Below are 19,747 nucleotides of genomic sequence, written 5' to 3'. Positions count from 1 at the left end.
GGTGATGATAGCAGACGTGCAAAACCTCGGAAGCAGCAGCGCATGATTTTGGGTTACAAGACTGCAACCGCAGCGCTCGCAGCCCAGAATGATGGAGATAAGAAATGTAGGATTGGAATCACACTTAGAGCTCACGCGAAAGTTACAGTAAAGGAGGCGCTGGCTGGTAATCGGAGAGCTTGTAGAGTTTGATTCCGTTCATTGCGGCTAAACAGCGAGACAATCGATGAACCCTTTCGCCCTACGTTGCGCTGGTAACCAGTATATCCTCTTTCCATCTCGACCGAAACTTTCATACTTCTACAGCAGTTCTGTAGCTTGTACTTCTGGCTAGCCACTCAGGGAGCGAAATGAATGTTAGAATCACTACAGCAGCTGAAATCTCGCCAGTTGCACAATAAGCCAACGAAATGGAAAGTGTGTAACGAACGTTCTTCCCACCTGTTTTCTTTCTTTCTCTCTATTGTTTTTTAGTCGCGACTCATACTTGTCCGAAAGTTTGCGGGTCCAGACGGTGTGTTATTGTCTTTGCAGATAGCTTGGTAGTTGTATATTCTCACCCTAAAAGAAGAAGCACGAAGATAAGAAAATGGATCCGTCGTTGAGAGCTGAGCTCGCTTTTGGTAAGTGCTTTTGAAATCTCACCTCTTGTAAACGTTGTACTTGACCATTGACAGGAACAGCGTGTCGTCTATCTCACCGAAAAATTTTCCTACCTGTTAAATGGTAACATAAAAAGAAAAAGAATCAGTTACTCTTTCCATGGCCTCAGCTATGTGTGCAGGTCCTTCGCAGAGCCCCTACAGACACTTTTCAGAGATTTTTTTTTCCACTGCACAACCAGCGAGTTAAACTGAACGTACCTTGTTGCTTTTAAAGGACAAATAAAAAGACAACTTTTAAATTAGCACCTCAAAATCTTTACACAAAGTTCGGAAAATAGGCGAAAAACTCCCACACATACAAAACTGAAGCTCCTACTTAGTGGCTCCTAACATGGAACCAAAAAACAGCTATTACAATCTTCTAAATTTCATCTGTAGGAGTGCCCAAAGAGAACTGAAATATGAATTGTTAGTTGACAACACAGGTGAAGCCATTACATCGTTTAGGGTCCTTTGCAAAAGTTCTAAAGATCTTTGGCACACTCCACAACATTGTATGATAGATCAAATACCCACCATAGTGCCTAGTAGCTATGGCGTTGGGCTGCTAAGCACGAGATCGCGGGATCAAATCCTGGCCCCGGCGGCCGCATTTCGATGGGGGCGAAATGCAAGAATGCCAGTCTACCTCCTTGCATTGGGTGCACGTGAAAGAACCCCAGGTGGTACAAACAGAAGCTCCTGATGAAAAATGCTAGGGTTTATTATGCGGCACACCATACTCGGGAGGTCCGGAATAATTTGTACCACCTTGGGTTCTTTAAGGTGCACCCAATGCAGGTCACAAAGGCGTTCTTGCATTTCGCCTCCTCAGCAGCGCAACAACAAAGCGACCACACCACCACGGCGGGTAGAAGATCCTGATGAAAACCATCTTCTGATGCAGGGTGTTATTTTTTAGAAGGTCCAAAATTTTTAAAAGTTGCCTGTGTCAGATGGCACAATTTTCGCATTTGAGCTAAATTGCTCGATGAGGCGGCCATTACTTCTACGAGCAATCAAAATATCCAATTAAATAATTAACATAATTGCCCTGACTACCTTTTTATGCACTTGTTTTACGGCACATGTTTCAATCTGCGAATTATAGCCGGTGAGTTCGCAAGGCGTATGCACTTTGAACGAATTCCCTGTAGTGGTCCAGTTTCGAGGTATTAATTTTCAACGTGTCCAACGAAATGCATTGGCATTCCAGTTACTTTTAAGCTTCAATGTATGAAACAGCGACCAGGGGGGTGGCTGTACCATTTGAGCTGACCCGGAGGCTAGCACACGGTAGCGCGAGGGCGAATTAATCGACATCTAGAAGCCCACGGTCACCGTATCAATATTGTGGGCTTCGGCAGAGCTAGTCTGCCATGCTAATTTGTGAGGCGTCGACTAGCACTGCGTCGAAAGCTTTCGGTTCAATCGGATGCGCGGATTATTGGCTCACTTGACTGCGATTGCTGGATACGATGACGAAGCAGTTGTTATCCAATAGGAAACAGTCCAAAGCCTGTGGAAAGCAAGAGAAAGAAGTGGTCAGCGCTGCAGTGACTTACAGTTTCAGCAGAGTCTATTGAGAATTTTTTTTAATTTATATTCTTTAACGGATATTTCAATACAGATAAGGTTATTTAGAAATTTCGTCTAGCCAGCTTCGGCTTCCCTTAAGTTCGCCGGTCGTTCCATCCCTTGGGACTTCTTCCCCAGGTTCAGGGATGGCTGAATTGGAATATATAACTTTGCCCGTTACACAACCCGAGTGCCATAAAAGCACCCACCACTTCAATCATTATCATTAATGATTGATAAGTATTAAATTACCATGGTCAAAATTATTTCTCCTAAGATAATTGCAATATCTGCAATACCTGTGTCTTTCTTGCGGCTATGCACCCCCGTACTTCAATATTATAAGCTTTTACTTTGATTCCGCTATTGTTTGCAAAAAGGATAATTTCAATTCCACCTGCTGTTTGCCTAGTAAACTGTAGTGGGTAAGCGCCATTGCCTGTGAACAGGAACAAAGTATGCACTCACTACAGTGAGGGGGCCAGTCATAATAGCCTATGGACTGTTATGTCACCGTGTAGTTGCTAAAGTGAGGGGGTCCCTTTTGATTCAATTGAATGTTATGTTCGCAGAGTTGCGCTTGTCAGTGGTTGGCCTTAGAGCACTGCACGGGCCGATTTTCTCAGCCCGGGCCCGGCCCGGGCCCGTTTTTATGTTGGGCTGCCCGCCCGAGCCCGATCAAAGCCTTTATGGTGAGACCCGGGCCCGGCCCGGGCCCGGAAATAATCTACGTTACCCGCCCGGCCCGGCCCGCCACCCCTTTACCTTAGGCCCGAGCCCGGCCCGAGCCCGGCCCGAGCCCGACTCGAAACCGGCCCGAACCCTGCCCGAGACCGAAAAATAATGTTTTTCAGAGTTGAGACGCCCAAAAATAACTCGCTGCACGTTACATGCACACCACCACAAAGCCCGAGCCCGGCCCGGGCCCGCGTCAAAAAAACCGAGCCCGGCCCGAGCCCGGGTCAAAAAGCACACGCCGTGCCCGAGCCCGGCCCGAGCCCGAGAAAATACTGTTCTACCCGGCGCAGCCGGGCCCGGGCTTTCGGGTAAGCCCGAGCCCGTGCAGTGCTCTAGTTGGCCTGTCTAAATTGGGTGCACATCAACGAGTCATTATTAATTGGTGTGCGGCCGCTAAAGCGGCATCTACCGTGTCTTGGTGCCATGAAACCAGACGGGAAGGTCTACTATTACACAGGTTCTACATCGCCTGTACTTAACCCGTCACTATAGTGTTATGGCTGCTGTGAAGGACCCCATCACTATATTCAGTTCCAACAAAATAAGTGAACAAGCAATTCGGGTCAAATTATCATCGTCATCAGCAGCCTATATTCATGTCCACTGCAGGACGAAGGCCTCTCCTTGCGACCTCTCCTTGCGATACAAGATGCGCTAGCTGATTCTGACTTGCGCCTGCAAATTTCCTGACTTCATCCCTCCACCTAATTTTATGCCGTCTTCGGGCAAATTATAAGGCGACGTAACTCGTGTTCGAGTATTCTGCTCACAAATTCCAGCCCCGTGTCTCTGCAACAATGCAAGACAGACGCACACAACGAGGTGTTTGAGGCAGTGATGATTTCAAACAGCAACTCCGACCGAGCACGCATGCGCGCCTGCTGTGGCAAATTAGTGTCGGGTGCAAACTGTGTCGAGCGCAAAACGTGGCAAATTAGCGCCAAACGCCGCAACGGTGTCAACATACCTCGTTTCCGCAGGTGTACAAGCAGGGCTTCTGGTTCTCGCATTGCAACAAGAGAGAGTGAGAGATAAAAGCTTGAGCGATATGCTGACACTGCAACAAGGTTTTCAAGCAAAGAAAGGGGATAGAAAAAAGATGGCGAGAAGTTAGCGCACTATTTACAGAAGCTCTAATTACACTGCGAATTTCGTAATGAAAGAAGAAAGGTAAAGGAAATTGACGTTCTCAACAACTCGGAGCAACGCTAAGACAAGAATATGACTGAAGCAGACGCAACCAAATCCCTTGTTTAAGTCTTAACCAGGGGCTTGACCAGGGGCGTATACAGGGCAGCCTCCATTGAGGGGAAGGGGGGGGGGGGGAGGGGTGCGCATTCTTAGTAATGTGAGCGCGAAAGTCCCGGAATTCACCCTCCCCGCCTCCTTTTGAGCCGCCAGTAGACTCAGCGCTTGTAATTAAGTTAACTCGCCGTGTTTGTTGAAAATACTACACCACACGTTGCGTAGAATGCTTTATTCGACTATTCGTTTCAGGGTGTAGCGGCAGTGATACAAAGACTGTACCGGACAGCTTCAAAGCTGTCTTACAACAATAAGCTCTTAAAATTGTGGCCACCTGGCTGCAGTGTGGCAATTTCAGTCCTCTTATTTACGCAATGCAGCTTTATCACTGTTTTACACGACTTCTTAAGCCTGCAAAGATCAGGGTATAATTTTTGGTACCGTTGAGTTTTATAGAAAAAAAAATTCTTACTGAAGCGCGCAAAGAAATCAACGCAGAGAAATGATGGGAATAGTGGCTAGTAACTAAGCGGATTTGTCAAGATATTATCACGTTATGTTGGCCCCTAACCGCGGCGTACGCAAAGTCACTAACGTGAGCTCCGAGATCGCTGCGCTAAATCCTAGGCCATGACCTGCGACAATCACGAGTGTCATATTCGTTGTCTCGCGCCTTAAACCGTACCACTCTCAACCCGAGCCCTAACTGCACCGGGATGGTAGCCCTCTGCCACCGGCGGGCCGTGCCACGGCCGGTTGTCATTTGTGACACGCTTCCGGTTCTGTGGTTCGGTGCTTGGATGATAACGACGATGCGGCTATCCGGTATGCACGCACTATAGCTCTAGCATTGCTGCAGCGTTGTGTGCCTTGACTTGTAAATATATCCCGTGTATATAGTTTCTCCCTGTAACCATATCTATATATGTGCTTGTGAGTTTAAACGTTCTTGTGACAGTATTTATCAAGCTTTGTCTATCTAAATTTCCCAAAACTCTCTAAACATAGCAAATAATTAGTCACTGCCCACATGCATTTTCACTTCAAATTGTTGCAACTGCAATGCAATGTTATGTGGAAAATTATCAATTTGCATAGTCGAAAAGCTGTCTGGAGGAAAAAGAACGAGCTTTTGGGCAAATGCGTGTGGTGTCCATCATTAACAAGCTGGTTTAACCGTGATGCTTGCACCCACCGTAGCCGCCGTAGCACGCAAGGTGGAGGGAGGTTCATAAAAGGAAGAAAAAAAAGTAATGTCACCCACCCGATGGTTGCGTGAAGCAACTAGGGAACTCCGTACGGGTATATCAGAAAGGAAGCTTTGCAGAGTGAACAATTCGTCCTGATCCGGGATCAAACCAGGACCAACGTCTTTCAGGGCATGTCGCTCCAACATCTGGCCCAACCAGAAGGCTAGCAGATTCAAGGCCGAGGCCGAATTAGTTGACAATCCCAAGCGCAGGGTACAGAATATGACAACGTTCAGAGTACATGTGAACTGTGATATGAATATTGCTGTCTTTTGTAGCTTTGTGCTGGAATTGGGCGGGTCACAATTTTGACTTTCATAGTAAACGCCTTCCGCATGTGTGACTTGCGGCACTTTGTGGATCCAGAAGTGACCGCCACAGCCAGGGCACTTCTGCGTCCACAAAGTGCCCTGGTTTCGCAAGTATACTCCATGTGTTTTTCGGCGAGGCTATATTTTGTTGGATGTCTCGTGACGTGCTCCAGTGGCATTGCAAGAGACGCCAAGACGGAGCATTTGCCAGCCTCGATCGCCAGAACAAGCCAACCTGCAGCTACCCGCAGATTTTCGTTTAATCACCATCGTCTTGAAAGTAATAATAATAAAAATATATAACCCACCTCACACAGCTAGGAAGGCAGCTTTGATATGGATGTTAGGTAATTAACCCTATGACGGCAAAGTTTTCGTTTCGACTGTTTGTCAGCTCCCGGCCGTTTTTCTTCGCGTGTTGGTTCAGTGAACATTCCATGCTACATTGGAGCTGGTTTTCCGTTGTCGCTTACTCCCATATCGCATTTGTGGTCAGTTTAGAAGTTCCTTCGTCTGACTGAGTCCGGAAGGAGGAACCTGCCACACTGGCCGTGGCCACGGCCCTCTGTCCGGACTATGACGGACGAAGATACCACCAACACCACCACCACCGCCGATGACACGCACCTTGGTCGAAATGTTGAGGAATTTCTCTTCAAAGACCGAGTGCTTGATCTGCAGTCGGACCACGGCCGCCGGGGCTTTCTTCTTCGTTCCCAGAAACACCGCACGGTTGCCGGTCACGTAGACAGGGCTGTTGTCGGTGGCCGCGTACCGGGCACCTTCGACGCGCGAGTTGTGAAGTTGGGTGAGTGAGCTGCGACCTAAAACTCTATATTAGACAGTTTTAGGTTACTATTCTCAAGCGTAGGGGGACGTGAATGTCCGGGCATACAAAAGAACGCAAATCGAGCTCGAAAGAGCGCTAAGGGCCCACAATAAAGTTTGCATCCCCCCCCCCCCCCCCCAAAGTATGGGCGTGGCTTGGGTACCCCATTTTCAAACTCTGTATAGCGGAGTTTTAAGTTTAAGGTGCCCAAGCGTTGGGGGACCGGGTTCACCAATGAATGTGCAAAAAAGGTATACAAAACAAGGCAAGGAGGGCGCGGCGCATTGCATGCGCAAAGTTTCGTTTGAGGGAACACGAATCTAGAACTTTCTGTTGTGTAACAGAGCGAGGGGCCTGGCTCCCAGTGTGAGGCGAGCTAGGAAGAGGAAGCAAGAGCAGGGCTGTTTCAACCACACATGCAGCCAGTTTGCTACAGTGCACACAGACTGTATTATTCGGTATAATAAAATCACGATTTTACGAAATACTTCGTAGCTATGGTGGCTGCGGTCGACTTCATTAAGTTTAATGTCAACCGCCCTGTTAGGGTGGCTAGAAGGGGAGGTGTGAATACCGGCGGCGCTTTCCTTGAGGCGCGCGTGACCCCCTTGCGCACCGATGCCACCAGGGGAAATATGGCGCTACCGCTCGCGGCGCGGGAAGGCATGCCGGCCTCGCCTCCGTGCCTTCACCGTCAGTTTTGGTCTCGTCGCCAGTTTTGGGGTGTTTCACGCGGTACATAGCGTGTTGCACAGCATCGTCGTGGCATTGCCATCCTAGTATTATTCACGAGGCCTTTCACGATAGCTCAATCTGATCACCACCATCTGTTTTTTTTCTTTTCCGTAGGTTTATCGTTCACGACTTTATTAATGGAACTGCAGTCTTGATACCACGTCGCATTCTTGCCCTCTCAGAAGATGCCGTACCCACAGTACTTCCGAACTTGCCAAAATACATTAGTAGGACTCTGACGAAAGAAAGAAAAAGAAGAGTTGCCTCACGTGCTCCACGGGTCCCAGGTTCGGCACGCAAACCACTTCGGTGTAGCAAGTTCCGCCTTCTGTGACCCTGTATGCCTGGACTACATATTCGACTCTCTGAGTACGAATAAACTATTATTATTATTATTATTATTATTATTATTATTATTATTATTATTATTATTATTATTATTATTATTATTATTATTATCTTACAAGAGAAGCGGCGCTTGTCTATTGACAAGACGGGGGAATACATGCCCACCGGCAGATAGGGAGGCTGCAAATATACAGCGGGACGGAATGCCCAATCCAGTCGCAGAAGAATTGTTAATTTTCGAGTTTAAGCGACCTTTGAAACTGTAGTCACTGCAAAAGTTTAAACAAAACATTGCTCGTTACCAGACTGCAGAGTTTACAATGAATGAAATGCCGCGGCTGTTGTGATAATCAAAATGGTAGTGTTCTTCATTGGAGAAGGACTTGCCAGCTGTAGCATCTACTTGGCTGGGCAGCGTCACAACGAAACCATTGTGGAATCTAAAGAACAAACAGAAGGGACCTTGGGGGCCTTTTATATCCATCAGAACCATTCTACAAGCTGGTCGATGCCCTTGAAAACAAGCTCACTCGTTTGCATGCCAAAGCTGTAGCAGAGTTTATGCAGTCGATCATGGTGGTGTGCTTTGCAGTCGTGATGTGCTAAAATTGGTTGCCTAGAGCATTCTGCTGCCCTGACATCGTCAGTTGTACGTTTTTATTGTGTAACAAGGATTCATTTTTTGCTTAAAGGTGTCATTCAGCAGGACATTGAGAATAAACTAAAAGCACTGAAATCTTGCGTGTTGTAGATCAAATTTTCCCATAGTTTTTTTCCTCACTTAAATATACGATTTTATGACCAGATCTGTAGCTGTCTGCAATCATAGGAAATTGCTTATTTGAGCGTCGAAAGGACATGCTACAGGTCAGCAAGCGCTGGCATGAAGTGGTTTGTACGTCGAGAAGTAATCGGGTAATGACTGCAGTTTACAGGTCATACTTACGGCACGCATAGGGTGATTACTGCTGACCTCGAGGACGACGGTCGCATTTTGAGGTAGTCGAAGTACAAGGCACCCGTGTGCCGTAAGGTGTCAGTGCGCGTTAAAGAACCCGAAGTGGTCGAAATTATTCCAGAGCCCCCAGCCCCTATATGATCCTGATCCGGAGGAGAAAAAAACGAAAAAAAAAAAACGCGTTTGAATCTATCGATGCAATGCGGACTGGGCCCGTAAAATCTCACAGGAGTAATGATGTGTGCTGATAAAACGTTGATTTCATGATAAAGACGTATTCCATGACGCTCGCAGAAAGCGCGCGATACCCGAGGCTGGCGATGCGCTCATTTCGGCTGCGCGCCTTCCCGCGCCTCGGTCAGCAGCGCCGCCCTGCGGCATCGGTGCGCTGGGGGGTCACGCTTGCGCCGCCGGTATTCACACCTCCCCTTCTAGCCACCCTAGCCCTGTCGCAAGACGCTAGCATAAAAAGGAAAAAAAAAATGGCCGAAAGAGGAAAAAGTGATTACAAGGCGTAGGGCTTACAGGGGTGAATTTATGCACGCATAACATGGGCCAAACATGTGCGCTCATGACACTATATGAAAAACGAAGAGTTCGAGCAGCAGATAATACTTACCGGCGTCGAACGGAACCGAATATATGAAGGAGGTGTTACTGATCTGGTGAAAGTCGACGGTGCGTCGATAGAACAGCTCGTCGATAGCACGGGTGTGAAGCTCGTAGAATAGTCTATAGAAAGAGAAACAGATAAGATTAAAATGACTCACCGTACAGGCTTTCTGTTTTACGGCATTACATAAGCCTAAGGAGAGGGTGAACGAGAGCGTATACCGGGTGTTTCAGCGGCCTTTTTCAAAAATTTTTAGAGGTTGCCCGTGGCAGATAGCACAGTTCTAGTTCATGAGCTGGTCTACTCGAATAGGCGGACATTACTTGTAAAAAAACAATTGAAATACATAATCGACTAATTTACAAAAACTGACAAATTTTTTTCTCTAATTACTTTATGGCCCATACTGAAATTTACAATTCTTAGCCGTGGAGTGCGCAAGGCGGATCCACTTGGAAGAAATTCTCAGGATCACACCAGTTTCGAGATATTAATTTTCGAACGTGGCAGAGAAATGCATTAGTGTTGCAGTTACTTTTATGCTTCAGTGCATAAAACGACGTTTTGTTAAGAAAGTTCGGGAATTAATATCTCGAAACTGGTGTCATCCTGAGAATTCCCTCCAAGTGGATCCGCGTTGCGAATTCCACGGCTAGAATTTGTAAATTGCAATACGGGCCATAAGGTAGTTAGTTAAAAATAATTAGTGTTTTTTATTTATTAGTCAATTATGCATTTCAATTTTGTTGTACAAGTAATGTCCACGTCGTCCAGTAGACCAGCTCATGAACTAGAATTGTGCTACCTGCCACAGGCAACATTTCAAAATTTTTGAAATTGTTTGCTGAAACACCCTGTGTAGCTTGCAGTTGCAGTGAGTAAGTTACAACGTACACAAACGCAGACATGTCCATTATATTTGCTCTAATATGCCCAAGCTTATCTCCTCTACTCATTACACGACCTGCCCAACTGCATGCCTTCCTCTGAACCACAAAGACCTGTTTGCTTTTTAATGCATACCGCTGTATTTAGCGCCTAACATTTTCGTTCAATCGCTCGTCTCGCGGCCCTTAAAAGCTAGTTCTCAAGTTTCATCATTAACCTTAAAGATTAACTCTCTCGCCTACACCAATGTTAATGAATCCGCTCACCAACGTTCTTACCCAGATACGCGAACCCGTCGACCCATTCACCTACTCGCCTACCCACAAACTTACCCATACCCTCACTCGCTTACCTGCCTACCTATGCGCTTACCAATACATATATCCTCAAGTCTTTAAAGGGCCCCTAAACCACCTCAGATATTTTTGGAACATTACAAGTAAACACGCGCATCGAGTTCAGAATGCCGTCGTGATCAACGATGCCAAACGCTGCAGCGCTACGCGCCGCGGGAGCGCCACAAAATAAAAAAAAAACAAAAAACAAAACAATGCCGTCCTCCTCGCCTCGCCTTTCCGGTATCCCCAGCGGTCGTCACGATGTCAGCAGGGGGAATCTGGTGATGTCAACTGCGGAAACGATGTCCATTGGTCGAACAAGAACCTACGACTTACGGTTTGTCTGCTAGCAGCTACACGCGCTTTCTGCTCTTCCTCGTCGTGTTGCTCGTATGTGCGCAGTTGCGAGTCGGTAACTACAGCCCGCAACGCAAGTGCCAAATCCCTCACGTTCCAACACAGTCGTGCTTAGTGGTCTGATTAGCTGCGCGAATTGAGTGCGACAGTGTTGGCCTTTCTAGACGAGCGCGCAACATAGGGTCTATAGCGGCACGCTTCGCATGAACACGGGCCGGCACCGCAGCAACTGCGGGTAGCCGAGAAACACTGAGTCCACGTCCCCGATATAGCGGCACGGTAACTCGCCGCATGCCGTTTGCCATTCGCGGGCAGCTGTTCGACGGTGGTTTTCCTCGCGAACGGTGAGATTTCCTTGCCGTAGAGAGGATGAGACCGGGACCCATTTGTGCGGTAGCCTCACCGCCGCCGATCGCTCGACGGCGCCGATATCGTCGCTAGGCTTTCTCCGGCTCACTTCAAAGCTAAAACGGACGGCGCTTCGGAAAGGGAAATTGAGTCCGAGAATGACGTCGTTGGGGCATTGCTCGAGAACAGTAAACAAAGCCGATATATGGTGACCGGCGATGGTGATGCAAGCTGTGCACATTCCGATTACTGTGGGACTTCTTCCATCAGCGACGCGAATAATACCAGTAGCGGCGGGGGCAAGTACTTTCTTGAGGCGGCAACGAAGGTGATTACTCATCACGGATATTTGTGCCCCAGTATGGACGAGTGCGGGAACCGTTAAGCCGTCAACGTCGATCAAGTTTCGTCGCCTCGGCAATACTACGAGAGGATTTGAGGTGGAAGTCAAAGATGCTGCGTCACCTCTAAAAGCTGCATCCCTTAGTTTCCCTGTTGAAGGTTGTTGAGCGGCGATGTTGGACGCCGTCGTAGAGGCGAAGGAGACGACGGCCGACGCGCTGGCGGCGAACGGGACTGGTGACCTCGGGGCGACGGGGAACGACTGTGCGGCGTAGAGGTGGCATCGACGTTGTGCGGCTCAAAAGGCTGGAAGCGGTGGTAGCTATCAGTGTTGTATGGTTGGTATGGCTGAGCGGGCTGAAAACGGCGGTAGTTGTCGGTGCGGCTAGCAGTGTCATCCCGGGTTAACGGCGACACCCAATGGTTGTTGCAATGGCGCGCGACGTGACCGATACGGCGGCAGTGGAAGCAAATCGGCCGATCATCTGCCGTCCGCCATTCAGCCGGATTACGAGAGCGCGGATAAAACCGTTGTTCCTGGGGCGGTGATCTCGGGCGAGGCGGCGACCTAGGGCGAAAGTCAGTTGTCCGATACTGATCAACGGTGCAGATGGCGAAACCCAAGTTGCCGAGTTCCTCCCGCACAATGGACTGGATCAAGGAAACGGCCAGCACGTGAAAATCGCCGTGGCCGTTGTTGGGGAGAACAGGAGCAATTGCTTCGATTTCCCGACGGACGATTCCTGTAATTTCCGATGGCGGCGATGACTACAGAGGAGATGCCTGTCCGTTTTCGCATGAGGACGTCGGGACGGTGTTCGGTAGCCGAGCGAATGACCTCGCAATACGCCGACTTTCGGCCTGCTCAAAACGCCGGCATTCTTCAATAATTGCGTCGACGATCGCACAATTTCGGCACAGTAATAGGTTGAACGCATCGTCTGCGATTCCCTTTAGTGCGTGACCAACCTTGTCCGACTCCGTCATGTTCATGTCCACTTTACGGCAAAGAGCCGTGACGTCCTGAATGTAGGATATGTATGGTTCAGTGGACGTCTGAGCGCGTATGGATAGCTCTTGAGTTGCGGCCGCCTTTCGACCGATGGGCTTCTCGAACAGGGCACTAAGTTTGGTTTTGAAAGGGTCCCAACTTCCAATCTCTGCCTCATGGTTATCGAACCACACCTTTGCCGTTCTTTTGAAGTAAAACAGCACGCTCGCCAGCATCATCGTCGGGTCCCAACGATTGACCTCACTGATGCGTTCATAATTGGCAATCCAATCGTCGGCGTCAACTTCATCCGTACCGCAGAATGTTCCCGGGTCTTTAGGATGGGTAACGACGATCGTTGACGTTGTGATCGGCGCTGGTGCAGGCGTCGCAGTGGCCGGCGAAGGCGGCGTGGTCGTGGTCTCGTCTGTCATAATGATGACCCCGACTTGACGACCACTGCGGAGCTCCGTTGTACAGCACTTCTTCTGGTACCCCGCACCTCCACCAAATTGTCACGGGGATTCACAAGTACACTTGAGAGACAACATTTATACGCTGCTGCCGCCAGAGAATGGCTGACAGCATCTCATGAGGCATGTCCCGTCTTCTTCTTCTAAGCGTAGCACAGCGGTCCTTTAATGGCAGGCTCATACGCAATGCCTCGTAAAAATATCTTACAGTATTTGGGCCCTTTGTGGAGACATGACAAAAAGTTCTCGAATCATTTTAGATTGAGCCTTTAGTTCCTTTAAAATACGAGGTAGCCTTTCAGTCAATGTAAAATTAACTACATCCAAGGAGATTTAGTTCAGCCCTGAGGTCATAGAGAACCGATGCGACAACACCGCGGTGGCGTTGCCAGCAGTATTTCGCTTTCCGTCTTTTTGTCGTCTTTCATCTATGGTTTTAGGTGGCAGGGGCCAGTGGGGGTGCCATGACGCTTAACATGGTAAGAGTGACTGTTTTGCCGCTGCTGGAGGGTAGTTTACTTATACAACTTCCAATTCAGCTGTAGTGCCCTCTAAATTGAACTGTTGTGTTTAACTTACATAAACTGAGCAGTTAGTTATGAAGAAAGCCATGTGGGGAATTGAGGATGATTTTTCAATCACTTGGAATTCTTTTTTCGTTAATGTTTTTTTTCCACGTGTTCCCTTCCACGTGTTCCCACAGAGAGATGTGAAGCTGAGTTATAAATTAGTTTATTACTCTTCTGCAATTGTGAATGCATCACTGCTGCCACGAGTAGAGATAGGGTACGCGAGAAAAGTTTGCCTAGAAGACGCGGTTCGAGACGCCATCTTGAAGTTCTCGCACCAGTTTCTCGTGGCGTCACAGATTTTCGTAGACTCCACTTAATGAACGACTACCCGCCTGTTCACTGATAAAGAAGGGCTATGCTATACGCTCTAAAATGCGCTGTACCTCAACGTTGATAACTTCTGCGAACTAGTTGTGCATACGAAAGATATCCATATATTTTGGAAAGTCATGAAACACGCGAAAGCACCTTGAAATCGTTCACCTCACATCGAGTTGTCGGCGTTGCGTTTAACGCGCGAAATGCAAGAAGGGTTCAATTTAGACTTCATTTTGTCAGAACGTTGAACCGTCGTCTTTCGAAAACAAAAGAGGACGCTTAAGCTTCGCCTTTAAGAGTGGAACGCGGCAGCGTTACCCCCACCCCCCGTATCGCATCGCATTTTTCTTTGAGTAGGCTTCACTGTAATACACAATGTGGGAAAGCCAACTTACAAAGACCAAGCCTACACCGTTCCCATTAAAGTCGGCTTCACTTTTAAACACAAATGCTTTGCTCGGAAGACATTTTTCCAAGGGCAATATAAGCCATCTTGTATGAAAATATGAAGGCCCTAGGACCTTTTATGAATTAATAATTGTTTGTTGTTGCCCTGAGGCGAACGCGCGTCCCAAATGCGTTAGGCAGGATAGGTCCTAGTTTGACCTTGGCTGAGCTTGAAGGTCAGATTTACGGAACCGGGCATTTTCTTGGTTTGTACCTGGAGTAGTAGAGCTGTCGCTCCAATAAATTAGAATGGAGTCTTGAAAAGAACACTGCCCTCATCTAAACTTATTAGTAATGTTCTTTAGCGTCCACTTGATTTCAGGCCTTGCAGTCATTTGCGTATGCTTTTTTTTTATTTACAGACCATGGTGTTGTAGAACTGTCTTTTAGAGTCCGGCTTCCACTTGTAGCGTTCCGATGTTTCGGAGGGTTCTTTCATGACGCGCTCGAGAAAATCTTTGATTATCGTATCGTACGTGCTGTGGATGTCCACGCAGTATTCCCTGAAACGAAAGATAGTTGCTTAAGGAGAGCAGAAGAGAAGGCTACGTATCGACAACATTCGAATTGTATGTTTGAATTCCACGCAATAGTAAAAAACCAACAAAATACCAGTCGGGATGAACCCTCCAGTTCTCTCCTTTGAAGTACTTCCTCCCTGCAAAGAACCGAAACTGAAAATTTGAAGTTATACTCGCGTCAACGGCAAATACCAGTCACGTGATAACTAAAAACAAAAAAGAAAGACTGATGGAACTCATAGTAGTGACATTTTTATTTGTATTATAGAAGGACACTGGCGCACCAATACGGCGCTGGCAACTCCTTGTATCATAAACATGAAGTGATGTACAGTTGTACTACTATACACCTATGCACATGATTTGCGTATAAAAGCGGGCTTCTTGCATTAAATGCACACACAATGGCATTGCAACGTAACTGTCAACGCTGCCCAACAGCATTACAATAAGCTCTCATACGAACAATATTGGCATAATGTGTAGCGACAATACCACATAAAAAGAAAGTGCAAATAACGAACTCTTTTTTTTATGTACACACTTCCACAACAGGATTGTACGGCACGCCTGCAGTTAATAATCTCATATGACAATGAAACACGAGTTGCATCGAGATTATTACGCTATTCACTGGTCAACAGTGCTTAGAAAGCAAGTTATCACGCGGACATTCTCAGTGGTCGTTTAGTGGCGTCACCGCTGAACATATGAAACGCCGTCTGTTGTAATCTTAAGCTGCAGCTGGTGGTCAACCTTTGAGAAGATGGCTTGCAGCGCAAATACCGGATGTCCTGAGAAACTCGTTTCCTGGTCTGGTCAACGTGACTTCGATAAGGCTACAATATTGCCGCGAGACAGAAGAAGAAGACCGGTACCAAAGCAGAGGTCAGCATTAGGCCGGCACTGAACAAGAGGAAGTAGAGGTTGCTCCTCGCCATCTTGGCTGGTTGCTGCTACGCCTGTGCTACTCGCCTATTTTGTAAATATTTGTAACTATACGTTTTTGCGCAACATTTTCTGGTGGAGGTGCTGGGTACACTGCCCGTCCATCCCCATCACCCAAGCACGGAACTCCGAAGTGGTCGCCGCGTTGTTCCCTCGGTGATGGCCACTGAAGCACGCACCGCGCCTGGAACCTACCGTGCAGCAGCCGTCCCCGCCGTCTGTCATCTTATCGCTTCCGCAAGATCCGGGCACCTTCTCTGGCACAGATAACGTGGACGTCGAGGACTGGATTTCATGGTATGAGCGTGTCAGCAAACATAACAGATGGCACGATACGCTTATGCTGGCGAACGTGATATTTTATCTGAAAGGAACCGCGCGCGTCTAGTACGAGACGCATGAACACGATCTGACCAGCTGCGACCTTTGCAAAGAAAAACTGAATGACTTGTTCGGCAAGCCCTTGGGCCGTCAACTCGCCGCTAAAAAAGAACTTGGCTCCCGTGCGCAGTCATCTACTGAATCATACATTTCGTATATTCAAGATATTCTAGCGCTTTGCCGTAAAGTTGACGGTATCATGTCCGAAGCGGACAAGATCAGACACATACTCAAAGAAATCGCCGATGACGCATTCAACCTCTTAGTATTCAGGAACTGCGCCACCGTGGATGCTATTGTGACAGAGTGTCGGCGATTCGAACAAGCTAAATCCCGCCGTATCGCCCAGCAATTCACCAGGCTCCCCAATACTGCCGCGTCGTCATCATGTGAGGAACCACTACCTACGTTGCAATCGCCGGTTTCGAACACTTTGACACGGATCGTTCGTCGGGAACTAGAAGCAATGTCACCAGCCCCTCTCGCGCCCGATGTCTCCACTGCCAACCGGCCTATGGTTTCATTGATTCAAGCCGTGGTTCGACAGGAGGTCGCGAATTTGGGACTCTCCTCTGTGTGCGCTGTTCGCGGGCCACCAGTCGCACCAGTCACACCACCAGTTCCACCAGTCGCACCGCGAAACCAGCCCTTTTACTCGCGATACCGCAATCCCGCTGAGTGGAGGACGCCGGATGATCGCCCAATATGTTTCGCGTGCTCTCGAGTTGGGCATATTGCGCGACACTGCTGGAGCCATCAGACGTCACCGACTGGCTGGAGCACCCGGAACCCTCGTCCTGAAGGCTACTCCCGTACAACATCGTCGCGCTCTTCACCGACTGACACGCCCGACGTCTACACTCGCACCAACGTGTACAGCAGGTCACCATCGCCGCGCGATCGCCGATCTCGCTTGCCGCAAGCCCGCCGATCCCTTCGCCGCAAGCCCGCCGTTTCCCGTCGCCGGCCAACTCTGGACGCTACGCATCGGAAAACTAACGAGTGCAGCGCCCAGGGGTGACGCTGCAATCTCGACCCGGCCTCGAAATCTTCGTCTGACTGTTCCAACCCGCTCTAATTTGCTCGAAGTCCAACTCGACGGTGTTAGTGTTACGGCCCTTATCGACACTGGTGCACAGATCTCGGTGATGAGCTCTAGTCTTCTTGAGAAGCTGAAGAAAGTCCTGCCACCCGCCGTGCTACGTACAGTGAGAGTTGCCGATGGAAGCACACCTGCTGTTGTTGGAACGTGTCCTGCCCGCGTCATCTGGCCATAGGACAAGTGCTGAGTTTCTTGTGCTTGAGCAGTGCCCATACGACGCGATCTTGGGCATTGACTTTTTGTTGACACATTCAGCCCTCGTTGACTGCCGCACCGGTGTCCTGCAACTTGAACTCCCTTCTGCCCCAGAGACTCTTCCTGCTAAACCTACGCAGCTGTGTTCTTCAGAGTACGTGCGATTACCGCCCCAATCCACAACTTATGTTCTTTTGACGCCCTCTCCTGCTCTCCCTGACGGGGACTACGTTGCATCCCCTATTACTGACGTTGTCTTGGCACACAGTGTGACCCTACCCCACACGGTTGTCGAAATTGTCAACAACGAAGCTTATCTGCCTGTGCTGAACTTTGGCTTATCCGCCCGTGTTCTTCCATCCGGAATTGCGCTTGCAACGTTGGCATCCCTCAACGGCTGTCAAATATCCACGCTAACGTCTGAGGCGACTTTGAGTCCGACGTGCTCAGCAGGATCCACCAGCTTGCCCAGCAGCGGATTCAACAAAATGATAGCTGCGGACCTTTCACCTGTGCAGGCTGATGAGCTCCGCCGTGTGTTAGCATCGTACCGGGACGTTTTTGACTTCGACAACCGCCCACTTGGCCAGACAACGGTTGTCATGCAGCGAATCGACACAGGCGACGCAAACCCTATTCATCGCCGTCCGTGTCGTGTTTCTGCTGCTGAACGGGCGATTATACAAACAGAAGTCGACAAGATGGCTGCAAAAGACATTATCGAACCTTCGTCTAGCCCACGGGCATCCCCAGTTGTGCTTGTTAAGAAAAAAGACGGCACCTGGCGTTTCTGTGTCGATTACAGACACCTGAACAAGATTACTGAGAAGGACGTATATCCGTTGCCACGCATAGATAATGCCCTCGATTGCCTCCACGGCGCGAGTTATTTTTCGTCCATCGACCTGCGGTGTGGCTATTGGCAGGTTGCCGTAGATCCTATGGACCACGAGAAGACCGCTTTTGTGACACCTGACGGCTTATACCAATTTAAAGTTATGCCCTTCGGCCTATGCAATGCGCCAGCCACATTTGAGCGCATGGTGGATTCGCTCCTTCGTGGCTTCAAATGGTCGACCTGCTTATGTTACCTAGATGACGTCATTGTTTTCTCAACGACATTTGACAGCCATATTCAGCGCCTGTCCGCCATCCTCCAAGTGTTCCGCAACGCCGGTCTTCAGCTTAACTCATCGAAGTGCCATTTTGGTCGCCGTGAAATAACAGTGCTCGGCCACCTTGTTAATGGCGTAGGAATCCGACCTGACCCAGAAAAAATTCGTGCCGTGAAGCATTTCCCTACACCTTGCTCAACCAAAGACGTTCGCTCCTTCATTCGCTTATGTTCATATTTCTACATTTTCTACATTTCTACATTGACGTCGTTGCTATCGTCACCAGTGGTGTCGAACTCAGCATAGCCAGTGGGCGAGAAGGCAGAAGGGAACGGAGGCACTTGATTCGGAAACTGGCTTCCGCATTCGAACATTCATCAACTCAAAGCTCTTCCTCCACTCCGCCGAGTTGATCATAGCAACGCCCCTCGACCCCTCCAAACGCAACGCGTCTCAAGAATTGCCGTGGATGATCATGAATGGCAGTTACCAATTTTATCGAGGGGCGGCGCTGTCATCCACTTTAATTAGTCGAGGTGGAGTGGGAGTACGCTGTATAATACAGGGGTGCGTGAGGCCAAAGGAGAACGCCAAGCATAGGAAAACTCAAATATTGTTTTTTAACTGTGCCGCCGAAATGATTTAAGAAAGAGATTTAATTTCAATTCAATTCATTTTTATTGATAAGTAAATTAGTACGTAGTAGTATACAGGAAGGGTTCCCAAAGTAACAACTGCAGGCGGGACCCCTTACGATGAATTAAATATCGAGTAATGAAACGAAACTAACACTGCATAGGTGAAAAATTAACAAGCACATGAAAGACGAAATAATTACAGTAATATCATGCATAATCATATACTAAAAAAAGCAAGTTGCAAAAAATAAAAGCTGTACAAAAATACAAGAAAACCGACACAACATAACAACCAAAAAAGAAAAGATAATAATACCATGGTATAACATGTCAGCAAAAAAAATTGAAAAAGTGACGAATACATTCAAAGGCAATAGCAAGTTAATTAGAACAGTTATCTTTATATTCAAAGAGGTAGTCCTTTAAGTCAGATTTAAATATGGAAAGGGAGTTACATTGTTTTAAATCGGTAGGCAGGGTGATATAGCAGAAAAAAGAATAGTTTGTTTTCCATAGTTAATGCG

At 48.2% G+C, this 19,747-nt stretch overlaps 1 long non-coding RNA gene across 1 annotated transcript; it reads right to left on the bottom strand.

Moving 5' to 3' along the window:
• Positions 1-485: 485 nt before the first annotated feature.
• LOC119440917 (uncharacterized) lies at positions 486-2,163 on the bottom strand. Its single transcript, XR_005189675.2, has 3 exons — positions 2,101-2,163; positions 646-716; positions 486-561 (listed from the first exon to the last, which is right to left on the bottom strand). It is a non-coding gene; the product is annotated as an uncharacterized LOC119440917 (long non-coding RNA).
• Between the last annotated feature and the right edge of the window lie 17,584 nt (positions 2,164-19,747).

The sequence above is a fragment of the Dermacentor silvarum genome, chromosome 2, assembly GCF_013339745.2.
Source record: "Dermacentor silvarum isolate Dsil-2018 chromosome 2, BIME_Dsil_1.4, whole genome shotgun sequence".
In the NCBI taxonomy this organism is placed as follows: Eukaryota; Metazoa; Arthropoda; class Arachnida; order Ixodida; family Ixodidae; genus Dermacentor; species Dermacentor silvarum.
This window is presented reverse-complemented; position numbering and strand designations above follow the sequence as displayed.